This window comes from Tamandua tetradactyla, chromosome 6 (assembly GCF_023851605.1).
Source record: "Tamandua tetradactyla isolate mTamTet1 chromosome 6, mTamTet1.pri, whole genome shotgun sequence".
Classification (NCBI taxonomy): domain Eukaryota; kingdom Metazoa; phylum Chordata; class Mammalia; order Pilosa; family Myrmecophagidae; genus Tamandua; species Tamandua tetradactyla.
Genome location: NC_135332.1, coordinates 147,161,385 through 147,184,507, shown reverse-complemented (window position 1 = coordinate 147,184,507; position 23,123 = coordinate 147,161,385). Strand labels below are relative to the sequence as shown.

The following is a 23,123-nucleotide window of genomic DNA, read 5'->3' as shown; positions in this document are numbered from 1 at the left end:
TGTTGATAAATCTTAACATGCAATCACTCCGTACATGGTTTACAATCAATGGCTCACAATATTAGTTGTGCATTCATCATCCTGATCATTTTTCAGAACATTTGCATCACTCCAGAAAAAGAAATAAAAAGAAAAAACTCATACCTACCATACCCTTTACCCCTCCGTCTCATTGAACACTAGTATTTCCATCTACCCAATTTATTTTAACCTTTGTTCCCCCTATTATCTGTTCATTCTCCATCCATATTTTTTACTCAACTTTACCCTAGATAAAAGGAGCATTAGACATAAGGTTTTGACAATCACACAGTCATATTATAAAAGCTATATCATTATACAATTGTCTTCAAGAATCAAGGCTACTGGAACACAGCTCAACCGTTTCAGGTACTTCCCTCTAGCCTCTCTAATACACCATAATCTAAAAATGGATATCTATATATAATGCGTAAGAATAACCTCGGTAGTTAGATTCAGGTGTCAACTTGGCCAGGTGAAGGTGCCTAGTTCTATTGCTGTGGACATGAGCCAATGGAATGTGAACCTCATCTGTTGCTGATTACATCTGCAGTTGGCTAGGAGGTGTGCCTGCTTCAATGAATGATGTTTGATTTGATTGGCTGGTCCTTAAATGAGAGAGCTCAATGTAGCACAGCCCAAGCAGCTCAGCATACCTCATCTCAGCACTCACAGCTCAGCCCAGACCTTTGGAGATTCAGGAAGGAATCACCCCAGGGAAAGTTGTTGGAACCTAGAGGCCTGGAAAGAAGGCCAGCAGAGATCAACCTATGCTTTCCTGTGTAAGAAAGAACCTCAGGTGAAAGCTGCTTTTCCTCTGAAGAACTATACATTTTTAACTAAATAAATCCTCTTTTATTAAAAGCCAATCCAGCTCTGGTGTGTTGCATTCCAGTAGCTAGCAAACTAGAACACCTCTAGACTCTGTTTGAAATCTCTCAGCTATTGAAATTATTTTTGGTCTCATTTCTCTCTTGCCCCTTTTGGTCAAGAAGTCTCCCTCAATCCCTTGATGCTGGGTCCCTGCTCATTCTGGGATTTCTGTCTCATGTTGCCAGGGAAATTTACACCCCTGGAGTATGTCCTACATAGGGTGGGAGAGGGCAGTAAGCTCACCTGCCACATCGGCTTAGAGAGAGAGGCCACATCTGAGCCTAATTTTAAGAAGGCTTAGCCTATCCTTTGCAGGGATAAGTCCCACAGGGGCAAACCCCAAGATCAAGGGCTCAGACTATTGACCTAGTTGTCTCAACTGCTTGTGAGAGTATCAGAAGTTCTCCAAATGGGGAAGTTGAACACATCCTCCTTTCTCCCCAGTGCCTCAAAGGGACCTTGCAAATGCTTCTTTATTCACTACCCAAATTAGTCTGGGATATTTCGGGGCATCATAGTAACCTGGACAAACCAACAAAGTCTCATGCCCTATTCAAGATTCCATGTACTTATGGTGTTCAACTAAACTAATCATACAAGTTAAATTAGGACATGCACTACTCAAACTATAAATTTTGCACCAAATAAACATCTCTCCCTTTGGTCTCACACAGAAGTTGAAGTTTTAAAATATGGATGATATCATTCTCTATCCTGTATTCTGATCTACCTTAGTCCTATCCAGATCTGCTTCCTTCATAGCTCTACTGAAAGTCAGATCCCTTTTCCAACATTTTAAACAATTCCTGTATGGGATTCTGCTGACTTGCATAGCTTCAGAGCTCAGATTCTGAGTCTCAGGTGTCACATAAATACCTGAAGTTTCTGGGAACAACCAGGTTATGAACAAACAGCTCAGGTCATACCCACTCTTATGCTGGGACATAGAGAGAATGATTTAAGAGCCTGGGGTCCTGTGGTTGGCACAGGGGAGGCTGCCTACCCAGCTATCCTGCCTCTTGTCCACCATCCAGCCCCAAGCACTAGTGAGTGGGTCATGTCAACCAAAGGAACAGCTATGCAGACCAAATTTGCACTTCCTGAAAAGTGGATAGAAATTACAAGCTGTCAGGTGCTGGGCACCTTGCCTAAAAACAGAGAAATGACTCAGAAACCAAGGAAAGGAAAAGAAAGCCTGAGAATTAAAAATAACTTAGACGGCAAATAAATCTAAAAAAAAAATCTCTCACCTGTTTGGCAGCAGCCTCTTTAAGCAGTTGACATAGAGTCAGGGATTGGGGATGTCTCTGGGAGTCAACATCAAAGGAGAATATGATGTTAGTAAACACAAGAAACATAGGGTCTGTAGAGAACCACCAACCCCATTCCCATCTTCCCCCCAACCTACCTGCAGTTTGGAGGCCAGGGTCATTCTGAAAGTTAACCCCAGACAATAGGGTGCCTATCAGGAGTGGGATGGCTGAGGCCAGGAGGACCAGACAGTGCATGCCTTGTAGACCACAGTCCTCTGGCCAAGGGGCCGATATAGAGCAGGTGGAAACAGTCAAGACCACAGTTCCGCATGGCCTCTGACCAGCCCTGTCATTAAACGTACTGGCCTCCTTTCCTGCTAAGTCTTAGATGACAAGGGCCTCATTTGGCTTGCCTTCCTTGCCTTCCAGTGCCTTGCTAAGCTTTTCTTGTTCTGTCTCTCACCATCCATCTCTCAGTCTTAGAATTGGTGTTGGAAGACCAAACAGTGTTGCCTGGTGCAGCCACTGCACTGCATAGAAAGTGAAGAGAAGGCCCAGAAACCAGGCAGTGCAGGATTATGTTCAGAGTCTTGACTTCCATCTGAAGGCTTTTCTATACCCCCATCCTGCCTTCCTTCACTCTGTCCTCATCTGCCTTCCTTTCCCTTCCTGTGTCCCATCCTCCATCTTCTCAGTTTTTTATATGATCATAGCCTGGCACTCAGGTACGATAATTAGTCATGTGCAATTCTTTTCTTGAATACAATTTTGTTCCTCTGCTCTTATTTGTCTTTTCCAAAACTTTCCTGCTCCTAGCTCATATGCTGGGGCATAAAACAGGTCTCAGTAAATGTAAAAAGATCGAAACTATTCAAAACGCTTTCTCTGACCATAATGGAATGAAGCTGGAAATTAATAACCACCAAAGAAACAACTTTCACAAATATATGGAGTTAAACAGCACACTCTTAAACAGCCAGTGGGTCAAAGAAGAAATTGCAAGAGAAATCAGTAAATATCTGGAGACCAATGAAAATGAGAATACAACGTACCGAACCCTTTGGGATGCAGCAATGGCAGTGCTGAGAGGGCAATTTGCAGCTCTAAATGCATACATTAAAAAGGAAGAAAGAGCTAAAAACAAAGACCTAACCAAACAACTGAAGACATTAGAGAAAGAATAACAAACTAACTCTAAAGCATGCAGAAGAAAAAAAATAACAAAGATTAAAACAGAAATAAATGAACTGGAGAACAAAAACAAAACAAAACAATAGAATCAGTAAAAACCAAAAGTTGATTCTTTGAGAAGTTCAACAATATTGACAAACCCTGAGCTAGACTGACAAAGTCAAAAAGAAAGAAGATGCAAATAAACAAAATCAGAAATGAGAGAGGGATCATTATTATAGACCCTGAAGAAATAAAAAACATCATAAAAGGATACTATGAACAACTATATACCAACAAACTAGGTAGTTTAGAGGAAATGGATAATTTCCTAGAAACACATGAACATCCTTACATTGACTTGAAAATAAATAGAAGACCTCAACAAACCAATCACAAGTAAAGAGATTCAATTAGCCATAAAAAAATCTTACTACAAAGAAAAGCCCAGGGACAGATGGCTTCACAGGGGAATTTTACCAAACATTCCAAAAAGAACTAACACCATTCCCGCTCAACTCTGTCAAATTGAAAAAAGAGGAGCACTACCTAACTCATTTAATGAAGGTAACATCACTCTAATATCAAAGCTAAATAAAGACACTGCGAGAAAGGAAAACTACAGGCCAATCTCCCTAATGAACATAGATGCAAAAACTCTCAAAAAAAAAACTTGTAAATCAAATCCAAAGGCACATTAAAAGAATTACAAACTATGACCACGTGGGTTCATCCCAGACCTGCAAGTGTGTTTCAACATAAGGAAATCAGTCCACGTGATCCAGCACATTAACAAATCGTAAGAGAAAAATCACATGATCCTCTCGATTGATGGTGAAAAAGTATTCGACAAAATTCACCATCCTTTTCTTATAAAAACACTTCAAAAGGTAGGACTTGAAGGAAACATCCTCAAATGATAAAAGGCACATCTGAAAAACCCACCACCAGTATCAAAATCATACCTCCAAAGAACCTCTTTGTTGCTCAGATGTGGCCTCTCTCTCTCTCTCTAGGCCTAAGTCTGCAAGTAAATCATTACCTTCCCCTTTATGTGGGACATGACTTCCAGGGGGTAAACTGCCTAGTGTACACCATGGACTAGGGTGGAATAACTCCCTACTGCCACAATAATACTTTGGGTGGGAAGGATGAGAGTTATAGGGTGTTTTGGGTGTTCTCTTTGGTGTGGCTGTGTCTGTTACTTTTCTCTTTGGAGCAATGAAAATTGTCCAAAATTGAGAGTGATGATGATTATACAACTACGTGAGGGTACTGTGAGACACTGACTTTATTTTGGATAGAATATAGGCTATGTGAATTTATCTCAATAAAATCTTCAGATTCAAAAGAAATAAACAGAAAGATTCAAGTGCTAGAAAAAATGTGGATAGAGAGGTATCCATATTCAATGTCGGCAGGGTAGCAGGATGGTGCAGCCCTTCTGGAGGGTACAGTAGCAGACCCACAGAAGGTCAAATTGTCATATGATTAGGCAATCCCATTACTAGGAATACACCTGTAAGAACTGAAAGCAGGGACTTGAATAGACATTTGCACACTGATGCTTATGGTGGCATTATACACCCAATGGATGGAGGTGGCTAAATGATACATTAGCTGAGAAGCAGAAAGGTGAATTGTGGTGTATACATATGAAGGAATACTGTGCAATTACAGAAAGGAATGAAGTCAAAGAAAAAATAAAAATAACAAAAGGAACGAAATCGTGAGGCATGTAACGAGGTAAATGAACTTTGAGGACATTATGTTGAGCAAAATAAGCCAGAAACGAAAAGACAAGTATTGTATGCTCTCTCTTAGAAAATACTTATAAGAAAACTAGGGCCTAGATTATAAGCTCATACAGCAGACACATTTATTCCTGAGTTTTAATTGTTATTTCTAAAATCTGAGATGCTGTACTCTATGTGTATAATCTGGTATTTCCCAGGAACTTTGAGGACCCGTGTGACACCTGAGACTCAGAGTTGGAGTTCTGCAGCTCTGAAAGACAGCATTGCTACAAACAGCAACTGTTAAAGAAGCCGCAAAAGAGACCAGGCTTCAAAGAATGAAGCCGATGTGGTTGGGACTAAGTTGAATCAGAACACCGGGTAAAGGATGATATTGTCTGCATTAGAACTTCACCTTCTGTGTGAGACCAAAGGAAGAGATGGTAATTTTGTCCAAAACTTAAATTTTCTGTAACACACAACCTAACTTGACCTGTCTGGCCAGTTCATTTACACAACCTAAACACATGGAGCCTAGAGCGGGAAATGAGATCTCCTAAGTCTGTATAGCTTAACGTAACACCCAGGTACATCCCAGGATATGTTGGGCAGATAATTAAAAAGGGACTGGAGAAAAAAATATGGAACTGTTAAACTTCCCACCTGGGAAATTCTTGATACTCTCTCAAGTGTTAGGGACTCCCAAGTTAATAGTCCAAGCCTTGGATCTTGAGGCTTGCTCTTATAAAATGTATTTTTGTAACAGTGAAGCTAAGCCTACCTATAATTATGCCTAAGAGTCACGTCCAGAGAATCTCTTTTGTTGCTCAGATGTGGCTTCTTTCTCTCTAAGCCCAACTCTGCAACTAAAATCATTACCTTCCCCTCTATGTGGGACATGACTTTCAGGAGTATAAGTTTCCCTGGCAAAGTGGGACATGACTCCCAGAGATGAGCCTGGGCCTGACATTACAGGATAAACAATGCGTTCCTGTCCTAGAAAAAAAATGTAACAAAATAAGATATCAGTTGCTAAGAGATTTCAAATAGAGTTGAGAGACTATTCTGAAGGTTACTCTTATGCAAGCTAGAGTCTTCAAATTGCCATGGTATGCCAAGCCCCAACCAATAGTATAAGTGAAAACCCTGGAAAATACCCAGGGCCCTATCTGAGACTCTATATAAGTTTGATTTACTAAGTTTATTTTTCAGAAACTTAAAATTGCTGAATGGCTCCTATACAAGATAAGCCCTGAAACCCAGAGGTACCCATCTCTCCAAGAGCATCAACTAGCTGCATCCCCAACCCCATAATGTTGACACCCCTTTGCAACATGAAGAAGTTAGACTGGTCATGCCCAAATATCCCTGAAGATCGGGAGAAGGATCAAACGAGGGGAAGGAGTTGTAATAGAAAAGATAGGATTTAACAAATGATTGTAATTACTGCATCACTATATTGGTATTTCTTGTTAGTCTCTAGTAGTTTAAACATCAAGAAGAAAATACCTGTATTTGTGGAAATGTGACCCACCAATACTTTGAAATTTACTGTATGACTGCTTTTTTAAACTGTACTTTGAAATTTATCATTTTTCTGTATAGATGTTATATTTCACAATAAAAAAATGTTTAAAAACTTCCCATAGGGCAGGCCACGGTGGTTCAGTAGACAGTTCTTGTCTGCCATGCTGGAGACCTGGGTTTGATTCCCGGTGACTGTCCATGTGAAAAAAAAAAAAAAACCAACAACTTCCCATGCCCTCGATCTCTTACTCTTGTGAAGCTTATGTAGGTAGCACAGAAGCTTAGACTACCCATGGCATGCCTAACAGTTACTCCTGGAGGACCTCTGTTTTTGCTCAGATGTGGTCTCAGTCTCTCTAAGCCCAACTCTGCAAGTGAAATCATTGCCCTCCCCCCTATGTGGGACATGACATCCAGGGGTGAAAGTCTCCTTGGTGACATGGGAGATGACTCCCAGTGTTGAATCCAGCTCTGGCACCATGGGATCAATAATTACATCCTGACCAATAGGGGGAAAAGAAGTGTAATTAATAAAGTATCAGTGGCAGAGAGAGTTCAAATAGAGTCAAGAGGCTACTCTGGAGGTTGCTCTTACACAAGCTTCAGGTAGACCTTGCTACCTATCATAACCTGCCAACCGTCAATCAGGACCATTCCAGCCAAACCTAAAGAACACCTAGGGCAATATATATAAGATTCCATCAGGATTCCATGCACTAGAGTAACTTGCCAGAAATCTACAACCTCCTGATGGGTCCCCCACCCCACCCCAGATAAGTTCTGAAACCTAGCCCAGCCTCTCCAAAGCATCACATAGCTCCATCTCCCTACCCCATATTAGTGACAGACCCTTCCAATATGAAAAAGTTAGACTGGCCATAACCCAAACACCCCTAAAAAGAGAGATGGAAAGATCAAAGGTGACGGTGGAGTTATACAGAGAAGATAGGAGTTAACAAATGAATATGAATGCTGAATTATTAAATTGATATCTCTTTTAGTCTCCAGTATTTTAGAGCAGTTAGAAGTAAAAACCTAAAATTGTGAAATTGTAACCCATGTCAAATTCTGAAATATGTTCTACAACTAATTGTGGTGCTGTGCTTTGAAATTTATAGTTTTTTTTGTATATATGTTATTTTTCACCAAAAAAGAAGAAAAAAGTCGATTATGAAGATAAAAAAAATATTTAAACCCTCTAGCCTCCTATATTCCAGAGCAGCTAGAAGGAGACATATGAGAGGATCATATGGCAGCCCATGACAAACTCTGGGATCTGTCCTGCAACTACTTATTGAAGAGTGCTTTGAAAACTGTTGCTTTTTTATTTCTTTGCTTTGTATATATGTTATAATATGCAATAAAAAATGTTTAAAAAAAAAGCAGAACAGTTGGACATGTTGTATTCTTCAATGGGATACACAACCCTCCAAATTAAAATCCTTTACAAAATTCCTTCAGAGAAGATTGTGGGAAGATGGCAGAGTCGGAATCAGTCTCTCTATCAGAACAGCTATTGAACTGGCTGAATCAACTGTTTTGAAACTCTGGAGTCTAGTGGAACCCTGTGCAGCATCCAGAGAAGAGCTGGAGGAAGCAGCAGTTAAATTGCAGTCAATATCAGTGAATTTCACCCAGGGCAGGCTGCTGTGGGGACTGCAGCCCAGGCCCCTGGGGCAGCTCGCTGGTGCCAGGCTGGGCTGTAAGACCAGGTCCTCCAAAATCTGGGGAGGGGGTGTGGTCTGATTTCTGATCACTGCTTCAGATCACTAGGAGCCAGTTCTGAGGACAGCCCTTGTTCCAGCCCCAGCCCCACCCCCCAGATAGAAGCAGCAGAGGAGTCTTAAAGAGGCAGAACCTATTTTTCTTCTCTTTTCTCTTTCTATTCCTGCTTCAGAGCAAAACTACTAAGAAAATTCACAAATTGCGGGCTCCAGCCCTCAACAACAACAACAACAGTAGCAACAAACAAGCAAACAAATTGGCAATCCCAGTGGATGGGGAAAACTAGACTTTCAGAGTTATAAAAACATAATATTCAGAATGTCCAGTTCTCATCAAAAAATTACAAAACACACAAAGAAACTGGAAAGTATGGCCATTCACAGGATAAAAAAAAAAAAAAGAACTGTTCAAAGCACAAAACGTATTATTACATTTGATCCTCAGAAGAATCCAGCGAGGTAGAAACTATTATTAGCTCTGTTTCGTATGTGGGAAAACTGCAGCACAAAGGTTAAGCAAATGGTCCACGTCCCCACAGCTAGTCAGGTTGGGGGTGGGGGGAGTGCTGAGATTAAAAGCCAGACCTTGCTGACATCTGAAACCACATTTTTAACATTTGGGACTACATGGTCTCACAGGAGAGAACATACACTTTGGTGCTATTATATGCAAAAAGAACTTCTGATACTATGAACAGTGGTTGCTTCTAGGGAGAAAGACTAGAAATTAAAGTGGGAGGAACATCAACTTTCATTGTCTGGCCTTTTACATCACTCTCATGTTTTATACTGCAAAGCCTGAGATTGCTAGTTTGTCAAAGATCCCATTCTCCCTTCTTCCTTTAATTATAAATTCCTGAGTTTTAGTTGGGCATATGGAAGCCCAGTAGAGATTACATTTTCGAGTCTCCCTTGAAGCTAGATATGGCCTTATGACTAAATTCTACCCAGTGGAATGAGACTTGAAAGGAGATGTGCAACTTCAAAGCCATGCCCTTAAAAGGAAAGGGTAAAGGTTGCTGTTTTTGTTTGCTAAAGCTGCCAGAATGCAATATACCAGAAATGAATTAGCTTTTTCAATGGAGTTTTATTAGTTTCCAAATTTACAGCTCTAATTCCATGAAAATGTCCAAATTAACACATCAAGAGGAAGATACCATCTCTGAAAAAAGGCTGCTGGAATCTGGGGTTCTTCTGTCATATAGGAAGGCACATGGTGACGTCGGCTGGTCTTTCCTAGGTTCTGGTTTCAATGGCTCTCTCCAAATGTCTCTGGGAACTTTTTCTTTCTTATCCTCACAAAGGACCCCAGTAAAGGAATTAAGACCCACCCTGAATGGGCTGGGTCACCTCTCAATTGAACCAAAAAGTCCCACTCACAATAGATCTGCCCCCACATGGATGAATTAAAAGAGCATGGCCTTATCTGGTACCGTGGGATCAACAATTCCATCCTGACCAATAGGGGGAAAAGAAGTGTAGTTAATAAAGTATCAGTGGCAGAGAAAGTTCAAATAGAGTCGAGAGGCTACTCTGGAGGTTGCTCTTACGCAAGTTTCAGTTAGACCTTGCTATCTATCATACTTGCCAATTCCCAACCAGGAACATTCCAGCCAATCCTAAAGAACACCTAAGACAAAAATAAGATTCCACAAGGGTTCCGTGCACTGGAGTAACTTTCTAGAAACCTACAACCTCCTGATGGGTCCCTGGACCAGATAAGTCCTGAAACCTAGCCCAACCTCTCCAGAGCATCAGATAGTTCCATCTCCCTACCCCATATTAGTGACAGACCCTTCCAGTGTTAAAAATTTAGAATTGCCATAGCCCAAACACCCCTAACGAGAGGGATGGAAAGATCAAAGATGATGGTGGAGTTATACAGAGAAGGTAGGGTTTAACAAATGAATATAAATACTGAATCATTAAGCTGATATCTTTTTAGTCTTCAGTATTTTAGAACAGTTAGAAGTAAAAACCTAAAATAGTGGAATTGTAACCCTTGTCAAACTCTGAAATATGTTCTACAACTAATTGTGGTGCTGTGCTTTGAAATTTATAGTTTTGTATATATGTTATTTTTCACAAAAAAGAAGGGAAAAAAGTTGATTGTGATGATAAAAAATTATTTAAGCCCTCTAGCCTCCTATAGTCTGGAGCAGTAAAAGGAAAAATCTGAGAGGATCTTCTGGTAGCCCATGACAAACTCTAGGATCTGTCCTGTAATTACTTGTTGAAGAGTGCTTTGAAAACTATTATTTTTTTATTTCTTTGCTTTCTCTCTCTATATATATGTTAAACTATACAATAAAAAAAAGGAAAGGGCCTTTTGTGGCGTGCATGACCACCCCGAACCAGCACAGTTGCTCTGACTTTTTTCCCCTCTGGATCACTGGGCTGCAGGCACGAGGGTTGGGAGCTGCAGCAGACACCTTAGATCCGGAAATGGAAACAATCTATTGAGAATGGGAGAACTTCCTGACCAGCACTGGGCGGTCTACTTCTGGACTTTCACCTAAGAGAAATATAAACTTTCACTTTATTTAAACTACTATATTTGCAAGTATCTTTTCAAAAAAAATTTCTACTTTACCCTATCCAATGCACACATGCACACATTGCTTTTACAATGAAAAACTTTGTTAAATTTTAAAAACATCCTGTGACATAGGGAACATAACCCACCATTATATGAGGTTTGAGACAATCATCCAAGGGTGTGCTAGTTAATGTTTTAAAACCAACTCTCAATGTAAAAGAAAGCTTGGAGTTGTGGCATTTGCCAATTTCCCTCATGTAAATACTCCCAGTAGGGCTGACTTCAAGCCACCAACATGAGTCACCAAGCACAAAGTTGGGAAAAAATGGCTCGTAACAGTTGGTACAAGCCACCTCCAGCACACACTCAGTCATCCATAGAACCTTCACCAAAAAAGCTTTAAACACTAGTTACAACAAATTGTGGGCATCATTGTATAGCATTATATACAAATACAGATGAATTTCAGTGATTTTTTTTCATTGTAGAAGTTATATTATACAATCCTCTTCAAGAATTAAGGCTACTGGAATACAGCTCAACAATTTCAGGTACTTCCCTCCAGCCACTCCAATACACCACAAACTAAAAAGGGATATTTATATAATGCATAAGAATAACCTCCAGGATAACCTCTCAGCTCTGTTTGAAATCTCTCAGGCACTGAAATTTTGTTTTGTCTCATTTCTCTCTTCCCCCTTTTGGTCAAGAAGTCTGCTCTTGACACTGAGGTGCTCGGACCTCAATGGTCTCAGACAGTGAGGGCTGCTCAGGGCGGGACCCCAACCCCAGGGCTGGGCAGACTCTGTCCAGCCAAGACTGGCCAAGCAAAGTGTGTCTCTCGGGCTGTGTGGAACCTGTTTGATCTTTACAGGTGTAGTGAATAAGATGAATTGAATCTTCTAGTTATCATAGTTGATACCAATCCAATTTGGTGGGGAAAGCAAGTATTGAAGGAATCTGAGTTTACTTTGTCAAAATGCATAGATGCTGTGATAGTGTTGGGGAATTCCCATTTATTCATGAATCATTCCAACAAACTTGCTGTGATAGCAAGTCACATTCAAGAAAGGTGACATAAAAGGTCAAAATACAGAGACTCTGCTGGCAGGGTCCCTTGCCAAAGCCCTTTGCTACCTTCATAGAATGAACAAGGAAATTAAAGATAACTAGGAAATCACATCAAGGATATAGGTGATCAAGGCTGCAGAGGACAGTGCACTGCAGTATATGGACTTCATGAATGTAATTTTCGCAGCACAGAAACAGAATATTTTAATTAATGCCTGTATTTTAGACTCTGATTCAGGACTCCTCCAACAGGCTTGTGACATCACAGGGGGGCTGTAGTTGAAGGTGCCTCGGATGCCATCTTTTCTGCAGTATTTACTGTGGGTTTTCCTTCCTGATCATGATCAGAGATCTCAGCTAATCCTGCCCCCCTCACTCCAACTCACGTGGACTACAGAGCCCCATGCTTCTGTTATCGCAATGTCATTGAGATTGGCTATGTCTGTTCTGTGTGTTTGTCAACATTCTGCAATTTCAGTCCTATCTGCACTACCTGTAAGACAGCCTTTAAGATTTCTCTGCCTCCTGTACTGAAGGCCAAGAAAAAGAAACTGAAAGTGTCTATGTGATAGTAAAATGTTTTGTTTCCATCTTTTAGCGCTATTCATAGAAGTTGTATGGAGGAATCTGTTGGAAAGGCCCTGAAAAAGCTACAGATACATAGAAGATTATTTTCACATAGTTACTTTCTTACAGGAGATATTTCCAAGACATCATTTTCATCTTGCAGTTCTAGGAGACTGGTTTGTTTGAGGGAGACATGCTATGCAATATATTTACAAATCTTTTCTGATTAGATTTTGACCAGAATGGGTGAAGAAAGCACAAATTTGGGACTTTTTTTTTAATAGAATGATCATCTGTCAAAGTCAGGCTGCTATGAGTGTTTATAGGTTTTAAGGCATATTGGCCAATCTAGGTCCCTACTATGAACTGTACGATGTATAAGAAATCTGAGCACAGTTCCGAGAGAAATGTAAACATGATTATTTATGGATTAATGGCATCAATCAAAGTACAACATCTTATTTGAACCAATCGTTAATATCAACAGTAGTTATGTAAATAAAACACTTATGACTTCCGGGTCAAGATGGCGGCTTAACAACGTGCGCGTTTTAGTTTGTCCTCCAGAACAACTACTAAATAACCAGAAACAGTACAGAACAACTCCTGTGGCCACGTCAGTGACCAGACACACAGCATACCCCAGTCTAGACCAGCTGGACTGGCTGCAAGCACCCCGCCCCCGAACCGTGAGTTCCCAAAGCTGCGGCAGCCAGGGCCCCTCCCCCACAGGCTGCTTCCCAGAGGGGAAAGGAAAGGACTTTACCAGCAGCAGGGATTGGGCACAATCAAACGCCAATTGTGGAACTAATTAACAAATTCTGACTACTAAAAATAGGCCCCCAGCTTAGGTGAAACTAATCAAAGTGGAGGTTGCTCATTTTTGCCCCAGCACCAAGGGGGCAGGACTGACAGAAAAAGGGGAGAAAAAAAAAGAAGGAAACAGAGGTTTTTGTGGCTGTGTATCTACAAAGGCTTGACTGCCTCTGGATACAGCGGCAGGACTTTTCAGGCTGCAACTGCCCCAGGCATAGGCAGAAGTGAGCTCTTTTGGGGGCTTGTCTGGAGCCTGTGCCTTCCCCAGGGGAAGGGTGAAGCCCAACTCAGGTGGAATTCCTCCATCAAGGAATTCAGACACCAGGGCTTGGTAATTTGAAGCCATTAAAACCAGCCTACAACCTCTCCTCTGTCTCCACCACGCCCCCAGCAGGGAGAGTCTGCCAAAGTTAAAGGTACAGCATCATCTTATGCTGGTGGGACCTGCAGTCAGACAAGCACCACACACAGGGTGGGATAAGAAAAACAGACTCCAGAGATTTCACAGGAAAGTCTTTCAACCTGCTGGGTCTCACCCTCAGGGAAAACTGACGCAGGTGACTCTTTCCTCCTGATAGGAGGCCAGTTTGGTCTGGGGAAATCTGGCTGGGGTATATAATATCTAAGCAGACCCTCCTAAGTGTGTGTGTGTGTGGGGGTGGGGGTGGCGAGAAGGCACCACACAAGCAGGGCAAGAAACAAGAAAACAAGAACTGAAAAATTCTCCTCTGTTAAACAAAACTTAAGCTAAAGGTCCAGATAAAGCTGAACAGAATGTCAAAGAACAGATAGACAACAAATCCATCCAGCAAGGAAACCCTAGATAAAAGAAGTGAAAGCAATCTCCAGAATAAACTAATTAAGGTAATTAAATGCCTAGATGCCAGCAAAAAATAACAAATCATACTAGGAAAATTGAAGATATGGCCCAGTCAAAGGAACAAACCAACAATTCAAATGACATACAGGAGCTGAAACAATTAATTCAGAATGTACGAACAGACATGGAAAACCTCATCAAAAACCAAATCAATGAATTGAGGGAGGATATAAAGAAGGCAAGGAAAGAACAAAAAGAAGAAACTGAAAGTCTGAAAAAACAAATCACAGAACTTATGGGAATGAAAGACACAGTAGAAGAGATGAAAAATACAATGGAAACCTACGATGGTAGATTTCGAGAGACAGAACATAGGATTTATAAACTGGAGGACGGAACATCTGAAATCCGACAAGAAACAGAAACTATAGGAAAAAAAATGGAAAAATATGAGCAGGGACTCAGGGAATTGAAAGACAATATGAAGCACACAAATATACGTGTTGTGGGTGTCCCAGAAGGAGAAGAGAAGGGAAAAGGAGGAGAAAAACTAATGGAGGAAATTATCACTGAAAATTTCCTAACTCTTATGAAAGACTTAAAATTACATATCCAAGAAGTGCAGCGTACCCCAAACAGAATAGATCCAAATAGACATACTCCAAGACATTTAATAATCAGAATGTCAGAGGTCAAAGAGAAAGAGAGGATCTTGAAAGCAGCAAGAGAAAAGCAATCCATCACATACAAGGGAAGCCCAATAAGACTATGCGCAGATCTCTCAGCAGAAACCATGGAGGCAAGAAGACAGTGGGATAATGTATTTAAATTATTAAAAGAGAAAAACTGCCAACCAAGAATTCTATATCCAGCAAAACTGTCCTTCAAAAATGAGGGAGAAATTAAAACATTTTCAGACAAAAAATCACTGAGAGAATTTGTGACCAAGAGACCAGCTCTGCAAGAAATACTAAAGGGAACACTAGAGACAGATACGAAGACAGAAGAGAGAGGTGTGGAGAAGAGTGTAGAAAGGAAGACTATGAATAAAGGTAAAAAGAAGGAAAATTAGATATGACATATAAAATCCAGAAGGCAAAATAGTAGAAGAAAGTACTACCCATGCAGTAATAACACTGAATGTTAATGGATTAAACTCTCCAATCAAAAGACATAGTCTAGCACAATGGATTAAAAAACAGGACCCATCTATATGCTGTCTCTACTCAAAGGACATGAGGCCAAGGACACAAATGGACATTTACACACCAATGTTTATAGCAGCATTATTAACAATTACCAAGAGATGGAAACAGCCAAAATGTCCATCAACAGACAGTTGACTAAACAAACTGTGACATCTATATAAGATGGAATATTATACAGCTTTAAGATAGAATAAACTTATGAAGTATGTAACAACATAGATAGACCTTGAGAACATTATGCTGAGTGAGACTAGCCAAAAACTAAAGGACAAATACTGTATGGTCTCACTGATATGAACTGACATTAGTGAATAAACTTGGAATATTTCCTTGGTTACAGAGACCATCAGGAGACAGAAATAGGGTGAGATATTGGGTAATTGGAGCTGAAGGGATACAGATTGTGCAATATAAAACCAAGAATATAAAAACCAAGAAATGGACAGCACAATACTACCTAACTGTAATGTAATTATGTTAAAATATTAAATGAAGCTGCATGTGAGAATGATAGAGGGAGGAGGGCTGGGGACATAAATGAAATCAGAAAGAAAAATAGATGGTAAAGATCGAGATGGTATAATCTAGGAATGCCTAGAGTGTATAATAATAGTGAAATGTACAATGTACAAATTTTAAAGATGTTCTTGCATGAGGAAGAACAAAGGAATGTCATTATTGCAGGGTGCTGAAAATAGATGATAATTAATACTTTAAAATGTCACCTAATGTGTGAGACTAAAGCAAAAAATGTTTGTTACAAAATTTATATTTTGACTAGACCATTTCCTAATATAACTCATGTAGATAGTTTTATTGAATGTCATAAGTACTTGGAATCTCAGGTAGCACATGAGATTTTGTTGGTTTGTCCAGAGTGATGCCCCGATGAATCCCAGAGTGATTTGATCAGTGACTGGAAAAGTATTTGCAAGCCCCCTTCGGGTAATGGTGAGAACAGGGAGAAATTCAACTTCCCCAAGTTGAATTCTTGATATTCTCACAAGCAGTGTGGACAACCAAAGCTATGGGCTGAGCCCCCAGTCTTGGGGTTTGTTCATATGAAACTTAACCCCACAAAGGATAGGTCAACTCTACTTAAAATTTAGGCCTAAGAGTCACTCCCAAGAGAGCCTCTTTTGTTGCTCAGATGTGGCCTCTCTCTCCAGCCAACATGACGAGCAGTCTCACCACCCTCCCCTTCTCTGCGTGGGACATGACTCCCAGGGGTGTGGAACTTCCTGGCAACGTGGGACAGAGATCCTGGAATGAGCTGAGACTCAGCATCAAGGGACTGAGAAAAAACCTAGAATGAGCTGAGAATTAACATCAAGGGATTGAGAGAACCTTCTCGACCAAAAGGGGGAAGAGTGAAATGAGACTAAGTGTCAATGGCTGAGAGATTCCACACAGAGTTGAGAGGTTATCCTGGAGGTTATTCTTAGGCATTAAGTAGATATCACCTTGTTGGTCAAGATGTAGTGGAGAGGCTGGAGGGAACTGCCTGAAAATGTAGAGCTGTGTTCCAGGAGCCATGTTTCTTGAGGATGATTGAACAATGATATAGCTTTCACAATGTGACTGTGTGAATGTGAAAACCTTGTGTCTGATGCTCCTTTTAGCTACTATATCAACAGAAGAGTAGAACATATGGAATAAAAATAAATAATAGGGGGAAAAATGTTAAAATAAATTTAGTTTGAAATGCTAGTGGTAAATGAAAGCGAGGGGTAAGGGGTATGGGATGTATAATCTTTTTTTTTTCTCTGTTATCGTTTTATTTCTTTTTCTGTTCTTTTTATTTCTTTTTCTAAATCTATGCAAATGTTCTAAGAAATGATGAATATGCAACTATGTGATGATATTAAGAATTACTGATTGTATATGTAGAATGGAATGATATCTTAATGTTTTATTTAACTTTTTTAATTAATAAAAAAGTTTAAAAAAAATAAAATAAAACACTTATTGTCTAAATTAAATTTATTCAACTTTAGATATTAGCAAATACTTATGTTTTTGCCTACCAATTCAGCGTTGGACAAAAGTACCCCTATAATAATATTTGTTACTGAGTAACTATGAAATCTGATTTTAAAAGCACAAGAAGAGTGAGTATAATACTCTAGTAGAAAAATTTTCTTCAGAAACAGTTGTTGTGTTAAAAGCATATTTGTGAAAGTTAATGTCTGATCTTAAGGAAAATTTTGGTGGGGGGCAATGGGCTCCCTTTTAAAGTTGTATTGTCTCCAGATAGAATTTTTCCTTTTTTAATGAAAAAAAAAAGATTACTATTGCATATTTGGACTGAATACTGAAAACTTCTGTAAAGTCAAAAGAAAAATTATTTGTAATTTCAACAATGAAAAATTATTTTTCTATGTAACTTCGAAGTTTTTAAAAGTCATTTTAAGTTCAGGTATAGCATAGGACAAATTTAAGAAACGGTACTGATTTGGTTTGTTTTTAAAAGTAGATTGACAAAAACCCATTTGTGTACAAAACCTTATATATAAATAAGATTTTAATTTTCTCTTTTTATCACTTCAGAAGCCTAAGTGTTTGGTTGGGTGTTTGATTAGATGATTTCAGTTGGATTTTATATTCTGGATCTGTGATTTTGTTAATAAATTTGCAAAAATTTTGGTGATTGCTTTGCAAGTATTTACTTATGCCTGAATTTGAGAATCTGTTTGCATATGTTGCCTTTTAAATGTAGTATCTAATATATTATAGCCTAATTAAGTGTAATGGATATCACTATTTTAAGTCTAGGAAATAAAGCATTGTACATGTAAAAGATGAATATTTTCAAACAAATTGATAAGGGCTTCTTTATTAAATAACATTTCTTTGGGAAAAAAAAAAAAGAAGAAGGCCACTCTTAATCCCTTAAGATCCCAGCTCATCCCAGGATTTCTATCCCACGTTGCCAAGAAGATTTACACCCCTGGGAGCATGTCCCACGCTGGAGGGAAGGCAGTGAGTTCACCCGCCAAGTTGGCTTAGAGAGAGAGAGGCCATATCTGAGCAACAAAAGAGGTTCTCTGGAGGTGACTCTGGCCTAATTTTAAGTAGGCTTAGCCTATCCTTTGCAAGTATAAGTTTCATAGGGATGAACCCCAAGATCAAGGACTTGGCCTATTGATTTTGTTGTCCCTACTACTTGTGAGAATATCAGAAATTTTCCAAATGGGGAGATTGAATATTTCCTCCTTTCCCTATAGTACCTCAAGGGGACTTTGCAAATACTTCTTTATTCACTGTCCAAGTTACTCTGGGACATATTGGGGTATCACACTAACCTGGACAAACCAGCAAAATCTCATGCTCTATTCAAGATTCCATGTACTTGTGGTGTTCAACTAAACTGACCATACAAATTAAATTAAGAGATGTACTACCCAAAATATAAATTTTGTACCAAATAAATATCGCTCCCCTTAGGCTAATACAGAAGCTGAAGTTTTAAGATATGGATGATGTCATCCTTTGAATTGGAATGATTTTAAAAAAGGTTACTTAATCAGACTTTCTCAGGCTAGAAAACCCTGTAGAACATCGTGGATGTCTTATTTCATTTAAACAAAGGGTTGGGGCTCTTTGTACATTTCGTTCTTCTTATTATAACAGTAGTTTTAAGGAGATGAAAATTAGAAACAATGCTGGAACACACAGTCATTCAACAAACATTTGTCATACTACCTGGAAGGCTGGGGAAGGAAAGAAATCATACATGGCCCCTGCCCTTGAAAGAGTGGTGGCTTTGACATGCAGTGTATAGGAAATGAAGCTCCACTTACGAGTTGTTAAGATTTAGGATGGTTATACCTAAGAAAAATAGTTCTAACCCCCCAGTAACATAAATTCAATTGAGGTCTTCCTTAATAGTGATCTAATTCAATTTTAAATCAATCAAACCTCCCTTATCACAGGATCAAGCTCTGCCAAGACCTTCCTCTACAGGACAAGAGGAAAGATCGTCTCTGGGCACCTTTTGGGAAAGGCTGAACACACGGGCAATTGCCACAGTTCAGACATTTTGAAATCTTAAAGACGGTGAGACTGCAATAACAAATGTTGGAAAATCCTGTGGCTCAAAAGTTGAGTAATATTTTCCTTGGGGAAATGGTGGAATCCCTGTTACCTCATCAAGGCTCTTAGATAAGTTCCAAACAATTTGAGTCCTCCAGCATTTCCCCCAGCTTGTGGAATTCCTTCTAATCTTTCCCCTATTAACCAGTGTTAAAACAAACAAATAAAAATGCATCTATGTGAAAACAGCTAAAGAAAATGCCATGTCCATGGTCTGAGTTCTTCTTTTACTTGAAACAATCTCTATGCCTCCTAGATCTTCCTCTTTTTAGGCCAGAATGGAGCGTTTCCTATGTGGCTCTGACAGTGATAGGAGCCCTCAGGAGAGCATTTAAGCGTCAACTGAGATCCACAAGAGCAAATGTCCTTGGAATCAGTGTTGCATGGGGAAGGGCAGGGCCACCTCTATGCTGCAGGAGTGCCATGGAAAGGAAAGGAGAAATAGATCGGAGCCCAGGCTTTCTTGCTACTGGTGTCTAGTGTCATTGCAGGGGTCACCAGTGGCCCAGAGTGGTCCAGCTGGCGATCAGGGTAGCCTCCGGTTCTATCCTGGGTTTATCTTGCTCTTGGCCCCCAGACCTCTTGCTCCTGCCCAGACTTGCCTCTGGAGCTGTAGGGCGGTGTCGGGCTGCCGGATTCCTCCCAAGAGCAGAGGCTGCGTACCACTGGGAACATCCAGCCAGTCGGCAGTGAGCCCCCAGGCAATTCTTTCAAGAGACTAGATCCACACCTGGAGCTATTCCTTATCAGATTCACCAAAGTTTGACCCTTGTAAATAGTTCCATTTTCCAGAGTTTTCTGGCTTGCATTTAGTCAAAGTTCCTGCCAAGTTCTGAATGCAACTTTGAAATGTTTGTCCTTCACCACCTGCTTCAGAACGTGAGGCATGTAAGGGGCAAAGCTCATGGGCCAGGTCCGTGCGGGGCTGCCTGACATCTCAGGTGCATGAGCACACACAGGCCACCGGCTCTGCTTCGTGGCCTTTCGCTCCTGACAGTTGCCGTTGTGGCTTCTCTGGCAGGATTTTTTGCAGCTTTGGATGGTACTAGTGGACTGTATTTCCTTGCACCTGTTGCCACCGGAAAAGCGCTATATATTTTGTGCTTATGTAATACTGTTCTTGGGAGTTCATTGCCAATGATAAAACCAATTTGAAGTGCAAGTAGTTTACCTGAACTCTAATCATTGAAAATATGCTAAAAACTTCTAAATGCAAGGCAGTGTTCCAGGAAGTGTGATGGGGGAGAAACCATAAAGAAGTAAAAAATACATATATATAAGGTCTGTGCTTTTAGGGAAGGACCAGGCAGTGGGCGAGGCAAGAGATCTGACACGCACCTCTTGTGTCTCCCTCCTCAATAGTCTGATCCCCGACCACCCCCCCATCCCCACTCCCACCCCCCCCATCTCGGTCACCAACCTAGTCCAGAGTATTTATGTTAACCAACTGCGGGTGAACCACACAATATCACTCTTTTCTAATCAAAAGACACTTGAGTGTCAGCAAGTTCATCAGTTCACCCTAATCATCACTTTTTTCAGAGCTTTTGCTCTCCCTCTACTATAGCCCCATTTGCAGTCTGTTTTGTAAATAATTATGTGTTTACATGACCTTTTCTTCTCTTTGATTACGAAAACTCTTGACAGCAGGAACCTTGGCTTTGTGCCCTCCAGCCAATACAGCACGTTACACACAGTAGGTGAACACATGAATAAAGCAAGAAACAATCAAAATACATGCAACGATTCCAGGCAGTGCTGGGGCAGGGAATCAAAGGCTGAATCCTCAAGTTTCCCGCCCAGGCCCAGCTTGGGTCGCCGTGAGACCCATAGACAAAATGTCATACCATTGAGCAGGGGTTCTTCTTTAAAAAATATTTTTATTGTAAACAACAAACAAACATCGAACATTCTTGACATACAAACATTCTCGACATGGTTACAACCAATGGCTCACAATATTATCACACAGTTGTGTATTCATCACCATGATCATTTTTTTGAACATTTGCATCTCTCCAGAAAAGAAAGAAAAAAGAAGAAATTCATGTATGCCATACATCTCACCATTCCCTCTCATTGACCACTAGTATGCCCATCTACTCAATTTATTTTAACCTTTGTTCCCCCTATTATTTATTTCTTATCCATATTTTTTACTCATCTGTCCATACCATAGATAAAAGGAGCATCAGACACAAGGTTTCCACAATCGCGCAGTCACATTGTGAAAGCTATATCATTATACAATCATCTTCAAGAAACATGGCTACTGGAACACAGCTCTACAGTTTCAGGTACTTCCATCTAGCCACTCTAATACACCATAAACTAAAAAGGTGATATCTATATAATGCATAAGAATAAACTCCAGGATAACCTCTCAACTCTGTTTAAAATCTCTCAGCCATTGACACTTTATTTTGTCTCATTTCTCTCTTCCCCCTTTTGATCGAGAAGGTTTTCTCAATCCCTTGATGGCCGAGTCCCAGCTCATCCTAGGATTTCTGTCCCACATTGCTAAGAAGGTCCACACCCCTGGGAGTCATGTCCCAGGTAGAGAGGGGGAGGGCAGTGAGTTCACTTGCAGTGTTGGCTGAGAGAGAAAGGCCACATCTGAATAACAAAAGAGGTTCTCTGGGTGTGACTCTTAGGCCTAATTTTAAGTAGGTTTAGTCTATCCTTTGTGGGGATAAATTTCATAGGGGCAAACCCCAAGATTGAGGGCTTGGCCCATTGATTTGGTTGTCCCCATTGCCTGCGAAAATATCAGGAATTCTCTAAATAGGGAAGTTTAATTTTTCCTCCTTTCTCCCCATTTCCCCAAGGGGTCTTTGCAAATACTTCTTTATTCACTGTTCAAATCACTCTGGGATTTATCGGGGCATCACACTAACATGGTCAAACCAACAAAAACTCATGCCCTATTCAAGGTTCCATGTACTTATGATGTTTAATTAAACTGTCCATATGCGTCAAATTAGAAAATGTGCTAGTCAAAACATAAATTTCGCACCAAATAAACATTTCTTGCTTTAGTCTCACACAGAAGTTGAAGTTGTAAATTACGAATGACCATCTATTTTCAACACCCTGCAATACTGTCATTCCTTTGTTCTTCCTCATGCAAAAACATTTTTCAATTTGTACATTTAGTCACTATCATTGTACATTCTAGGCATTCCTAAATTATACCATCACAGTCTTTATCATCTATCTTTCTTTCTGGTTTCATATGTGCCCCCAGCCCTTCTCCCATTCAGCTTCATTCAGTGTACTAACATTATTGTGCTACAATTGGGTAGGATTGTGCTATCCATGTCTGAATTTTTATAATCAGTCCTGTTGCACAATCTGTATCCTTTCAGCACCAATTATCCAATCTCTACTCTACTTCGATCTCCTGATAACCTGTGCTCTTAACTGAAATTCTCCAAATTCACTCATTAATGTTAGTTCATATCAGTGAGACCATACAGTATTCATCCTTTTGTTTCTGGCTAATCTCACTCAGCATGACATCCTCAAGGTCCATCCACATTGTTATATGTTTCATGACTTTATTCTATTACAGGTGTGAAATATTCCATTGTATGTATATACCACATATATAGCCACTCGTCTGCTGATGGACATTTGGGCTGCTTCCATCTCTTGGCAATTATAAATAATTCGAGCAAGGTTTCTTAACCTTGGTACTGTC

At 40.1% G+C, this 23,123-nt stretch overlaps 1 long non-coding RNA gene and 1 pseudogene across 1 annotated transcript in view; one reads left to right on the top strand and one right to left on the bottom strand.

Moving 5' to 3' along the window:
• The window catches only part of LOC143688924 (uncharacterized), a 63,693-nt gene that overhangs the window by 4,362 nt on the left and 36,208 nt on the right, over window positions 1-23,123 (bottom strand). Inside the window, exon 2 of the long non-coding RNA XR_013178383.1 lies at window positions 2,145-2,201. This is a non-coding gene — a long non-coding RNA (uncharacterized LOC143688924). The remainder of the gene's footprint in view (window positions 1-2,144; window positions 2,202-23,123) is intronic.
• LOC143686419 (general transcription factor IIH subunit 3 pseudogene) lies at window positions 11,920-12,506 on the top strand (annotated as a pseudogene).